The 11,901-nt window shown below is 38.1% G+C and overlaps 1 protein-coding gene across 3 annotated transcripts in view; it reads left to right on the top strand.

Annotated features, from left to right (window-relative positions):
* Positions 1-377: 377 nt before the first annotated feature.
* B3GALT1 (beta-1,3-galactosyltransferase 1) overlaps positions 378-11,901 on the top strand; it is a 540,853-nt gene continuing 529,329 nt past the window's right edge. For all 3 annotated transcript variants that reach the window (XR_012375363.1, XM_025853085.2, XM_073882932.1), the window contains exon 1: positions 378-673. The gene's annotated coding sequence lies outside the window, so the exon portion shown is untranslated. The remainder of the gene's footprint in view (positions 674-11,901) is intronic.

Genomic DNA, 11,901 nt, shown 5'->3' with positions numbered 1-11,901 from the left:
ACGCTGAACCGCCGGGCCGAGGCTCTGGGGACAGAGTCAACCCGGGGAGCCCTTTGCAGCCAAACCGCTGGCTCCCGGCAGTCAGAAAACGCCCCCAGGCCCACCTCGGCGGGCCCGGCTGTCTCGCCGCACCTAGGGCTCCCGAGTCAGGAGTCCCCCACCCCGCCCGGCTCCCGCGCCTCCCCCATCCCAGACCCCAGCAGCAACGCCGCGGCTCCCGGAAACAAGCCTGCTGAGCAAAGGCGGAGGAAAACCTTGGGCCTTCCGCTCTGATTGGTCTCCCCCCGCCGCGCGGGGCGAGGCAGCGATTGGCTGCCGGGCGTTGTCAGTCGCCGAGGCCAGAGCCTTCGCCGGGGAAGCGCAGCCGGGCTCGGGTGCTCCGGCTGCCGCCGCGGCTGCTCGAGCTGGTGCAGCTGGGCGAGCTCGTGCGGGCGCCGCCGCCGCCTCCGCTGCTGCCCACCCCGCCGCGCCGCCGGCGCTGCCGGTCTTGCTGGTGGCCGCCGGGGAGGGGCGGCCGAGAGAAGAGCACGAGGAGGCGGAGGCGGCGGAGAAGTGATGCTGGCGCGGGGGATCCGGGCAGCGGCAGCGGAGCAGCAGCATCTCCGGGACCCCGGCTGCAGCGTCCCTGTGGCCCGCGGGCAAGCTGAGCGGCGGGAGACCAGGAGCCCCGCGGGTAAGATCCGGCCCGGCGGCGCCCGCGCGACCCCGGGACCGCCGGTGTTGTCTTTGGGGGTTACGAGGCTTGCTGTGCCCGGGGCATCCTGACAACGGTGTTCGGGACCCGGACAGCGAGTCCGGACGCACGGCTAGGCTGATGCCCGCGCCGGTGTCACTCCTGTTCGTGCGTTCTCCCCTCGGCGCTGCCAGACTTTGATAGCGCGGGGATGGCATTGTGTGTGTATAAGCGTGTGTGGGCGCGCGGCTTGGGGCACTTCTCAGGGAGCGCGGTGGGTCCCCTCTGACGTGAACCGGCGTCCTTCAGGGATTCAGGCTGGGATGGAGTGAATAGGTTTGCCTTTTAGCTCAGTGGGAGGGAGAGCACACGGAAAGCAGGGGGGGAGTCCACCGTGGCTCATAAAGAGCCGGGCAAATTGAACTTTACTGCCTTAATGAAAAGAGGGAGCTGTGTATCCAGCGCGCCAGGGGACAGGCGCATTCACCGAGGCTCCCCAAAGTCCCACTTTGCGCAGGGGACTTCAGAAAGGAGAGGAGAGGAAGGGAGGGGGAAAGTAACGGTTAGTCCGCCTCGCTGAAGAAAAGGACCAAAGAAAAGGAGGAGTGCAGCTAGGCTTGGGGAGTGGCGGCTTTTTGTCTGACGCTCCTGGTGGGGAGCTCGCTACACTTTTCGGGAGCGCAGATTTGGGGGGTGGAGAGAGTCCCGCTTTGAGGGGCTGTCAGAGGCCGCTCCTGGCCGGAGCCGGCGTGGGGCACGGGTGTCAGCGACCTGACCGCGGGGCCGAAGCGGGGCGGGGCTCCAGTGTGCGTCCAGGTGGAGCTACTACTGCCTCCCAGGGCAACCTTGGCCCGGGTCCCTTCCGCGGTCGGGACCCGGCCTGCAGCGCCGGGGCAACTGCGGACTGCGGGCGGCTCTGTTCTCGGAGAAAGTTCCGGCCGGCTGGGGTCCAGGCAACCCGACCTAGAGCGCGTTGACCACAAAGTGTAACCAGGTTTACGTACCCAGCTTCCTCCAGTGCCGACACTGCTTTTATATTAAATTATTTTCCTTGTAAAGCCATTGGGAGTTGGACCCGCGCTGCAAACCTTTCTGCAGAAGGCGGATTTTATGCGATGCTGTAAATTGATGGTGCTGCCGGGTTAAGTCCGAATCTCCGTAGCTCAGTATAGTGGTTTCTCCATCCCTCTTCAGGACGCACAAACTTACTCTTGGCGATTGTTTTGTATGTGGCCTGTGTCTCCTTAGGAGACTCTGCTAGGGAAAGTTCCTGAAATACCTCGGCACTAACGAACTGTCCCCACTCAGGCGCAGATGGAGAGAGGCTGTGGTCTTTTACAGAGGCGATGGAGTTGCAGCGGGAAATGGAAGTGGAGAGGTCAGCTCCCAGCTTGCCAGCTAGAATCTTTGGAAACACATAAATTGGCTCAATACAGGAAGCCGGATCTTGAACTGAGAACAGCACTTTCCCTGTTAGTAGCTCCTTAATCTCTCTCCCTGGAAGAATCTTTCACCCCCAAACACAAGACAACAAAAATAAAACCCAAACCCAAACAGCAGAAACCTGACTTTGGTCAGGCTCATTTCTGATTTGGTAAAGGAGAAAAAATGAAAGGGAGACACATAATAGAAATCTAGTGGGGGGGGGTGCGGAATCAGAGGGAGCTGTCCAAAATGTCAGCATTTTTCACGTTTTTAATTGTAAAGGTTCTATTTTCTCCCAATTTGTAATGTAAATTATTCTGTAGCAGATGAATAACTTGCTGGTAAACTAGCAGTGATGTTAGTTTTGTGTCCGAGGATGGTTGCACATTTTTCATCACTTAATTCATGAACTGTAAATGGAATTTTTAATACTCTTTTAGTTGAACACTTATGCGATGCATTTGGTCTAGTAGAAAATTGGTAGTAAATGTTTTTTCCTTAGTAGTCATTACATGTGGCTTAAAAGTTGAGTTTCCTGATATAAAGAGAGTATAGCTTGTGGTTGTTATGTTTCAATTCAAAATTTACCTGCTGCCAGGTGATTAATTTAATGTTGCAATATTTTAGTTGTAAAATTCAGGACTTTATTAAGATTATTAAACACATTAAGCAGTTGATTTTAGTTTTGTGTTCCATTTATGCAATGCTATGAGAAGGTAAAACAATTTTCCCCTATGGGTTGATATGGGGAAAGTAGGATTAAAATGTGTTATGAATAATTAATAATTTTAAAATAAGATTAAATTAAAATCAAGTTATCAGTATTAAAAGTGGAACTTTTAAGGAAAATATTAACTACTCAGCTAAGAAAGCGGTTTTTCACTTTGCTGTAAAGTAACATCTTGTAAATCCACTGCATTATGTATTGGGGTAAGCCACAAGTCTTTAAACAGAAACAGAGCTTTTTTACTCATTTTAACGAGTGTGTGGGTATTTTTAACCAGGCGAACTTTTACTTGGGGATTTTTTTTCAAATAATTAAATATATTTTTTAAGACCTTGAGGGCAGAATATAATCAAATGTAGAGAAATGCATCAAAGAACATAAATATTAGGATAAAGCAGTAAGGTCTATGACTGAAAGCAGATATGATGCAGGATGTGTGTGATGGAGGAGCACAAGCTTAAAGGAGGTAATAGATAGCACTAGCCACTTAGTTTATACAAACAATTCAAGTTCTGCCACTTCTGCAAATTCACTTCAGTTTTGACTTGTTTTGCTGCAGGGCAGCCCATGAGCTCAGACTGCCATATTTTCTACATGGATTTTAGTAAATGTCAACTTGTCAAGTCTCTAGACCACTAAATTCATTTTTTGACCTATACCAGATTTTAATTTCAACATGGCATAACTTTTCTAAAAAAATCACATTTATTATAAATAATGCAAAAATATCATGATCTTATCAAATAAACATTTAATTTGTCAAATAGCCATGATTAGAGTTTCTACAGTATTAGATAATGTAGTGAAGTTTATTTAATGTTATTAAAAGTAATTTGTTTTCATTTAAGTAATGACAAAAATAAGTTTTTTAATTGAAAACTAACACATTTAGGGGAATGGAAAACCTCAGCCAGTTTAGTATGTCAGAAATTCATCGTATTATCTCTCTGTCTGTCTCATGCATACATACACACATACACACATATATACTGGAAAGTCTCTCAGGACGAATGTAACCACCCTGTATTAGAAACCAATTCACCAACCGATCCTGAAAGTACTTTATAAGGCAAAAGCTCATACATCATCCTCTTAAGTAATCCGTTAGTAATTAATTATGATACTGGTTTATTCATGTAAAATTTAACAAATTCTACTGTGTTTCTGTGGTGTGCAAGACACTGTTCTAGTTGCTTTGATTATATCAGAATAAATCAAACAAAGACACTTGCCCTCATGAAGCTTATATTTTATTGGAGCAAAATAGATCATAAACAAAAACATAATAAGTAAAAAATGTATAGAATATTTATCTCTCCTACTGACCTATTTTTTTCTAAATTTCCATCCCATGGCCCCATCTCTTTGCATCTCATTTTCTTTCCAAGTAATATACACCTATCAACACACCCACACAAATACACTCAAATTAATCTAAGAACTGGAAAGTAATCATGGTGATAATCTAATACATGTCACTCATGAAGCAATATATCTGAATGAGGGTTAAAGGTAAGAGAGGGATTCAAAGATGATTAAGTAATGAAATAACAGAATATCTGCCCTTTAAAATTATTTAAAATCAAATTATATTTTTCGGAGGAACTAAAGTGGGAAACATTATCCTTTAACAAAATTGTTTCAAAAACAAAAACAAAACAAAAACAAATTTGTTTCAAATTAACAGCATCTTCAAAGGCATTTGTGACTATCCAAGGTCAAATCTACATAACCTCATTTAAACGGGATGAGTGAATCAGAAGTAGTAAGGAAAGATCCAAAATCATAATTTTAATGAGAAATTTTCTGCTTCTTCCACTTTGAGAGTGACATATTCGTGCACCTCTGTGAAAGTTGATCAAAAATCCTAGCATCTGAGGTCAAAGTTTCCCTAGAGTTGATGCATTAGAAAAAAAGACTCATGATCCAATTCTCTAACAAAAAAATGCCAAAGTACTTCAAAAGTTTCAAAATTGTCTTTATTTCAAAATCAGTTTGATTATTCAGTCAGTCCAATTACAGATAAAACATTGTGATAATTTCCCAGGTTCCATTATGCATAAAACAGTATATAATTATAATTCCAGTTTCACTTTCTGTGCTTTCCATATAATTATTTTCTTTAGGGTCTTGAGCCTACAGCTCCAAAGATCTATTATTTTTTTTTTTATCCTCATGTGAAGAAAATCAAGAATCTAGCTTGACTTTCAAAAATTGGTTTGTGAACAATATTTTCATATTAGAGGAAAGCTGAAATTGTATGCCCAAGAAGCCATACTTAGCCAACTTATTCACAGATTCTGTTATGACAAAATATTAGCACTAACACAATACTAACAGTCATTTCTGAGTGGATTTCCATCATTTAAGAAAAATCTTCAAGATTACTGCTATATAATCCAGTTTTAGGAGATGGGGAAAAGTCTTCTGATAATACTATCTCAATATTTTATTTATTTAGATTCAAGAATGTATATACTACCAGCTTAAACCTTTACCTTTTTTGCCTGGTTTTTCTTTGTTCTGCCCCAAATGCAAAACTTTAGGAAAACAGTGTTGTAAAAAAGCAAGTAAACAACCAGCAATTACCATACCTAGCAGACAAAGTCAGCTCTGGCTGATTATGAAAATGTTGGATGAGAGCTAAGTAGGAATCAGATATTTAGACATGGGAAGAATCCATGTCATTAGTCCAACCTCCCCTATGTGTAAGGGAGGAACTTTACTCCAGGAAGTTGATAATTGCCCAAAATCAGTTGAAAGTAGAGCCAGATCTAGAAACATTACTTGTCAACTACTAAATGTGTAAGTTAACTCCATTCCAGTTGCCCATTAAACAGCTCTACATTTTGTGAAATAGTGATGTTAAGAAGAAATGACTGCATCTACCAATTTGTACGTCTAAGTATTTTAATATCTGACATAATACTGCATTGTATTAATATTGTGTTGGGATCAAGAAAATGATAAATTGGGATGCATTTAGAGATGTCATCTAAGATTTATAGGGCTAGAGGTAAGTTTGCATGTAAAATACTTGTATTTAATTCAACTGTTGTGTCTATAGAATTCCTTTTAAATATTTATATCTCTAACATAGGATTTTTTTTTTTATTTCCAAAGGTCTGTGGGCTTCAGAGTAATCAAGAGGTGAGCTTCAGGGACTCCAAGAAATACCAAAATTGTTTACAAGTATTTGCATTTTTGAATGTTCCATAGTAAGGAAAAAATTGTTAAGAAAAGCTTAAGAGCTACTGATTTAAGTTAGCTTAAAACAAAAATAAAAAAAGCAGGCAGAAAGGGGAACCTGTATGGAGAGGGAGGGGACATTTTTTTATTTTTTATTTTTTTAAGATTTTATTTATTTATTTGACAGAGACAGCAAGAGAGGGAACACAAACAGGGGGAGTGGGAGAGGGAGAAGCAGGTTCCCCACTGAGCAGGGAACTTGATGCGGGGCTCATCCAAGGACCCTGGGATCATGACCTGAGCGGAAGGCAGATGCTTAACGACTGAGCCACCCAGGCGCCTTCTGACTCAAGAAGAAAAAGAATAAGAAAACCCTCCTGCTAAATTCCATCAGAAAACAGCTCCCACAGTGGTTGGAAGAGCTACTTCATTGTCCTAAAATGCAAATTTGCATCTGAAGGGATTGTATAATTCGTGTAATTGTAAAACTGCACTTGGTTCTGAGTTATTGCTGTTAGCATTTTGTTTGGTCTTTGACTATGAAATATTTTCATGATGTATATAGATGACATCAGGGCTGAGTCAGTTCCTCGTGGAACAATAAAATTTGTGGGTGATTTCCCCAGGGCCCTTAGCACTCAGTCAGAAACAATTGCCAGAGATGGAGTTTGGTTATTAACAATTAGTTGTAGTTTAAATGCTATTAGACAAGAAAAATTACACTAAATGTACACAATGGACAATGAATAGGCTTTATGAATAGAGCATATGAACTAAGAGTTATATTCCACTCTACATCTGTCTATGCCATTCAGAGTGCTGGTGAGTTCCTACCACAGCCCATCACTAATTCAGTTTCTGTGTCAGTAAAATGACGATAGCATTACATACATGCATACACATATATAGACATTCATATACTTAGACAATCCAAATTAAGATTCAAAGAGATTATTGCAAAATTTAGAGATTCTAAAGTTCCTATGGAATAGCAAATAGGTTATAACAGCCAAAAAGTGTTTAAATAAATAAAGCATTGAGACAAAGTTGACCTATCAACTATTAAAGATATTAAAAATGTCAGTAATAAATATACAGTATATCAACATGCAGACAAATAAGAAAGTAAGAGAACCTTAGACGCAAACTCTAAGATATGTGGGAATAAAGTATAATATGCAATAATCACAAGTCTGTGAGAAAATAAAAAATTATCAATATATGGTGCTGGGGAAACTGAGTAATTATTTGTCAAGAACATACACTCACTATCTCATATTGCATTCCAAAATAAATGTCAGATAAAGCAAAGAGTTAATATAAAGAAACTCTGAATCAAGTTAGAAGAAAATAGAGACTTCATAAACACAATATAATGGGACAAATATAAAGATATGACCTTATAAAATTTAACAGTTTTAAGTCAGAAATGCCAAAAGTAAATCAAGGAAACATTTTCAACACAAATTGCTAATAACAGTTTCATATTCACTGTTACAAAAACCTTTCAGTGTTTTCTTCTGTTAGTGGGCTTACCTCAAAATACTGTGATTCCCAGTTTATATCCATTCCCTTCACTACCTGAAAATGTCTTGAAAAAGATTTACATTAATCATTTTCCCCAGTGTCTTGAACATAATTAGGGTGCAATAGGCATTGTTATTGGCTACTAAAAAATTATAAGTATACCAATAGAAAAAGGGACAAATAATCTACAAAACCCAGAAATATATAAGGCTAATAAGCATCTACAATTTTAAGTTAATGATAAAAAGTAAAGGAACAAATTTTTAAATGGTCATACTTTTAGCCCATCAAAGTAGCAAAGATTACAAGTGAAGGTTGATTCATTTAAAAAAAAAGTTGCTGTAGATGATGAAGATGAAGGTAAATTGCAGATTCTCCTAAATTTCTGGTAAGGCTATTCATTGGTGTTTACAGAATAATGTTGTATGCTACAGAAATTACCTCTGACTAACTTAAGGAATAAGATCCACACTAAAGGAAGGTATTTTGTAGCTTACAAAGTCAAAAGAAAAGGAGAGGAAACAGAATAGCTATACAGATTGTGGGAGAAGGTGATGAAATCTTTGCAGGTACCATCACCGGGATGAATCAGCATCAGTCATTTTCTACCCATGTGTCAATTTGCTCCAGAACCAAGTTCCTGGAATGAGAAGTATGACCTAGCTCAGGTTTCATGCCCACAGTTTAGTCAGTGAATCATTGGGCAGTCCTATCAAGAACACATTTAAAGGAAAATCAAGGCACTGTTACCAGCAGAAGGGAAAAAGGATACTGGACAGGTAAAAAAACAAGGGATTTCCTTTGTGTGTATCAAAAGCCTTAAAAATGTTCCCTTTGTTTCAGTAATACCACTTCTAGGAATTAATTCCATGTAATTAACTAGAAATACACACAGTGTCATTAAAATTCCATTTGTAGTAGATTGATAGTAAAAATAATCTATTTGGCCAATAATAGAGGAATGATTAAATTATGGTATATACTATTAAGTCATGATTTTGAAAGGTTGATTCGGAAAATGTTGAAATTATAGTGAAAATCACAGAATACAAAATTCGTTATGCAAGAACTGGTATTTACATATATAAAAATGCTTGAATAAGATATTAACATTTGTTTTGGGGGGATACTGGGATTATGGGAATTTTACTTTTAAGTATAGAAAAATATTTATTGCCAGGAGCAGGTACTGCTTTAATAATCACACAAAAATCTATATTAAAACAAACAAAAGAATAATTAGAGAAATGATAGTGGTTTTGGGCTTCCAGACAACTATATTGGAAACAAAACATTGGATTGATACACTTAATTTTGAAAGGAAAGGAGCTAATTGTACAATATTCTTTTTTTTCCACATTGTAAGCTACTGTAAGGGAAGTATGGCTAAGTTTCCTACTTTGAAAGTCAGGAATCATTTTGGACTTTGCTTTTCAAATCTTCATCTCAGTATAATAGAATTGGGAGTGTATTTGCATTTTATGGTTCAAATGAAGAATTTTTATTGGCATAACAAGTTAAAAAAAGAATAAAAGTGATTATATGTATTGATAATGTGTGTGTTTCTCATCAGTTACCCTGCTAATACTCACTAACTCATGCTTAAATTGAGGCAATAGGAACTATTATGTCTTAAGAAGATAAATTATAGTCTGGTCCAGCTATTTATTAAGTACAATTAAATATTCTGTTAAATTTCATTATCATAAGACAGAAAACGATGCTTCCTTATATAAACCAGAGAGCAAATGTAGCTGAATGTTTGAATTTTTTTTTCTTCTTGGTTCATACCTACAGCTTAGAAATTATACATGCTGAAGAACAAAGGGGTCTAGATATAGCAATGGGTGGAATTTTCCTAAAAGCATAAGTGTTCTGTTATTATAATACATTTTTGAGTAGCAGTTTACTCTGGCATATTGGCTGAGCTCTATACAGAATGATTTTGATGATCTCATGAATTATACTTGAACAAATAATGCTAGAATTGGAAAAGAACAGAAAAGGAGAAAGAAAATTGGTTGATCATTTGTTCCCTCTAATAGCCATCACCTTCTTGTGGTTCACGGAGATGTAGGATCTGATAGCTAGTTCCATTCCAGGGTGTAGGATAGGGTCAATTTTGTTATTGTTTTCTTCCGGTATATTAATATATGTAATTTCAAAATGGATAATATATACATGATTCAAAAAATACACAGTAAAAATTCTGCCTCCCCTATCCTTGTCCTCTATACTCAGTCCTCATGGCTCCCAAATAGGTAGCTACTCTGATTTGTTTCTTAGTATCTTTTCAGAGATTGCCAAGCCCATACAAACACTAAACTTTTGAACTTTTTTCCTTTTCTCAATTTTTATACAAATGGTAACATTTTATATACATTCTTTGCTTTCTACTTTTTAAACTCAACAATCTTGGGCGACTGTCAAAGTAGGTACGTAAAGTTTCCTCATTCATTTTTTGGCTCCATGGTATAACATTTGTTAAAACTACCATAATTTATTTATTATTAAACAGTCCCCTCCTGATGAACAGTTTCATTTTTTCAAATATTCTGGCTAACACAACCAATGCGGTCGTAAATAATCTTGTATACATTATTTCACATGTGCAAGAATCTGTAGGATTTAGATGTAGAATCACTGGATTCAGATATATATGTTTGTTTACTTTGAGATTGTATGTGTATTTGTTTTCACATTTTATTATCTTTTCTTGTCTTTGGTTGCATGATTAATAATGCTGAATTAGACTGGACCAAAGACTTCAATTCATGATATTTCTCTAGTGACTCCTGCTCAGGTTTACATTTATCTATCAGCATGCTTTATAGGTATGCAATTTATTGTGAACTAATCTTGTTTGGTGATCTTCCAGCATCTGCTTAACCATCTTGACCACAAAGATAGCTACGAAAATAGGGAGATTTTGTCAAATTGTTCCTTAATTTCAAATATTCTCTTTTCCTATCCTCTGGCCTAGTAGACTAATAAATTATATGAGCAATGTGAGCACTTGCTATTCATCTACTAAATGACAATATTAAAAATAATCATGTCCCATGTTGGCAAGGATGCAGTGAATCTGGTGCTTTCAGAAACTGTTCGTTGCAATTAAAATTGGCACAGCCCTTTTGAAAAGCAATTTGGCAGCATATTGGGAAAAAAAACTACAAAATATTCATACTGTCTGATCCATTAATATTCCTTCTGGGAATCTGTCCTAAGGAAATAGTACAAAATATGGAAAAGGTCTTATGTTTGAAGATGTTGATGGGTATATTATGTAAAATATAAAATCAGAAGTAACTCAAATGGCCAATAATACATTTAGGCGTGTACAGTTGAGGATAACATACAACAATTAAAAGTAGATGTGAGAATTAAAATACATATGCTATAATGTTTCTTGGGGAAAACATGGTACAAAATTACATATTAGTCCTACTATAGCTATATAAAACCTACATATAACAACACTGAAATTATAAAAGTGTTATAAAATGGTGGAAAAACAGGTAATTCTTGCCCTTTTTATCCCCAGTTTTCTAGAATATTTTACAACATTTTAAATTAAAAAAATGAAAAACATAGATTTTCCCTTTTGTCTTTGATATTTTGCACTGAATATAAATCATAGCTTTTGATGAATAACTTCTTTACTACTAATCAGTGATGTGAGATTTTTCATCTTTTATATACAGGTGAGTTCATCCTGGAGTGTGCAATGCAATGCATGTTTTCTTCACAAGTGTTCTCTCCCTTCTGTACATCAAAAGACATCTTAATCAGTGAACTTCCTTTCAATCTCATTCCTGTGATAGATATTTTTTCCCTTTGGAAGAAAAATTCAGATATTTTGAACAGTCCTGAACATGTCTTTTGCCTACTTCTTAGACTTAATCTCCTAACATTTCCCCCTCTGCTCACTAAGCTTCTATCATGCTGATCTTTCTCCTTCTCAAACACTCTAAGCCAGATCAGATTGTCTCCTAATTCTTAATTAAATTCTACATATTTCATTAAAATATATGCAGGGAAAGTTAATAACATAGCAGATATATCATGCACACAGGCATACCCTGTGGGATAGATGGACATTAGATAAGATCACCCATGACAGTTGTATATCTTTAAGAAAAAGCAAATAACTAAAATATAATGAGAAAAATATCCCCCTTTTCTTTTACATATGAGTTAGTTTGTTAAGTTGAAGTGAAGTAGGAAGGGAAAATGTGAAGTATGTATTTCCCCCACTAGCTCTTTGGAAAATGAATGTGGTGGCATTATCTCTTTTTATTGAAGTGCATTTTATATCACAGACTATCTTGTTATCTTTGCCCAGTTGATTATCACATTA

This window comes from Callorhinus ursinus, unplaced genomic scaffold (assembly GCF_003265705.2).
Source record: "Callorhinus ursinus isolate GAN/ISIS: 27379988/994484 unplaced genomic scaffold, GSC_fseal_2.0 scaffold2, whole genome shotgun sequence".
Lineage (NCBI taxonomy): Eukaryota > Metazoa > Chordata > Mammalia > Carnivora > Otariidae > Callorhinus > Callorhinus ursinus.
This window is presented reverse-complemented; position numbering and strand designations above follow the sequence as displayed.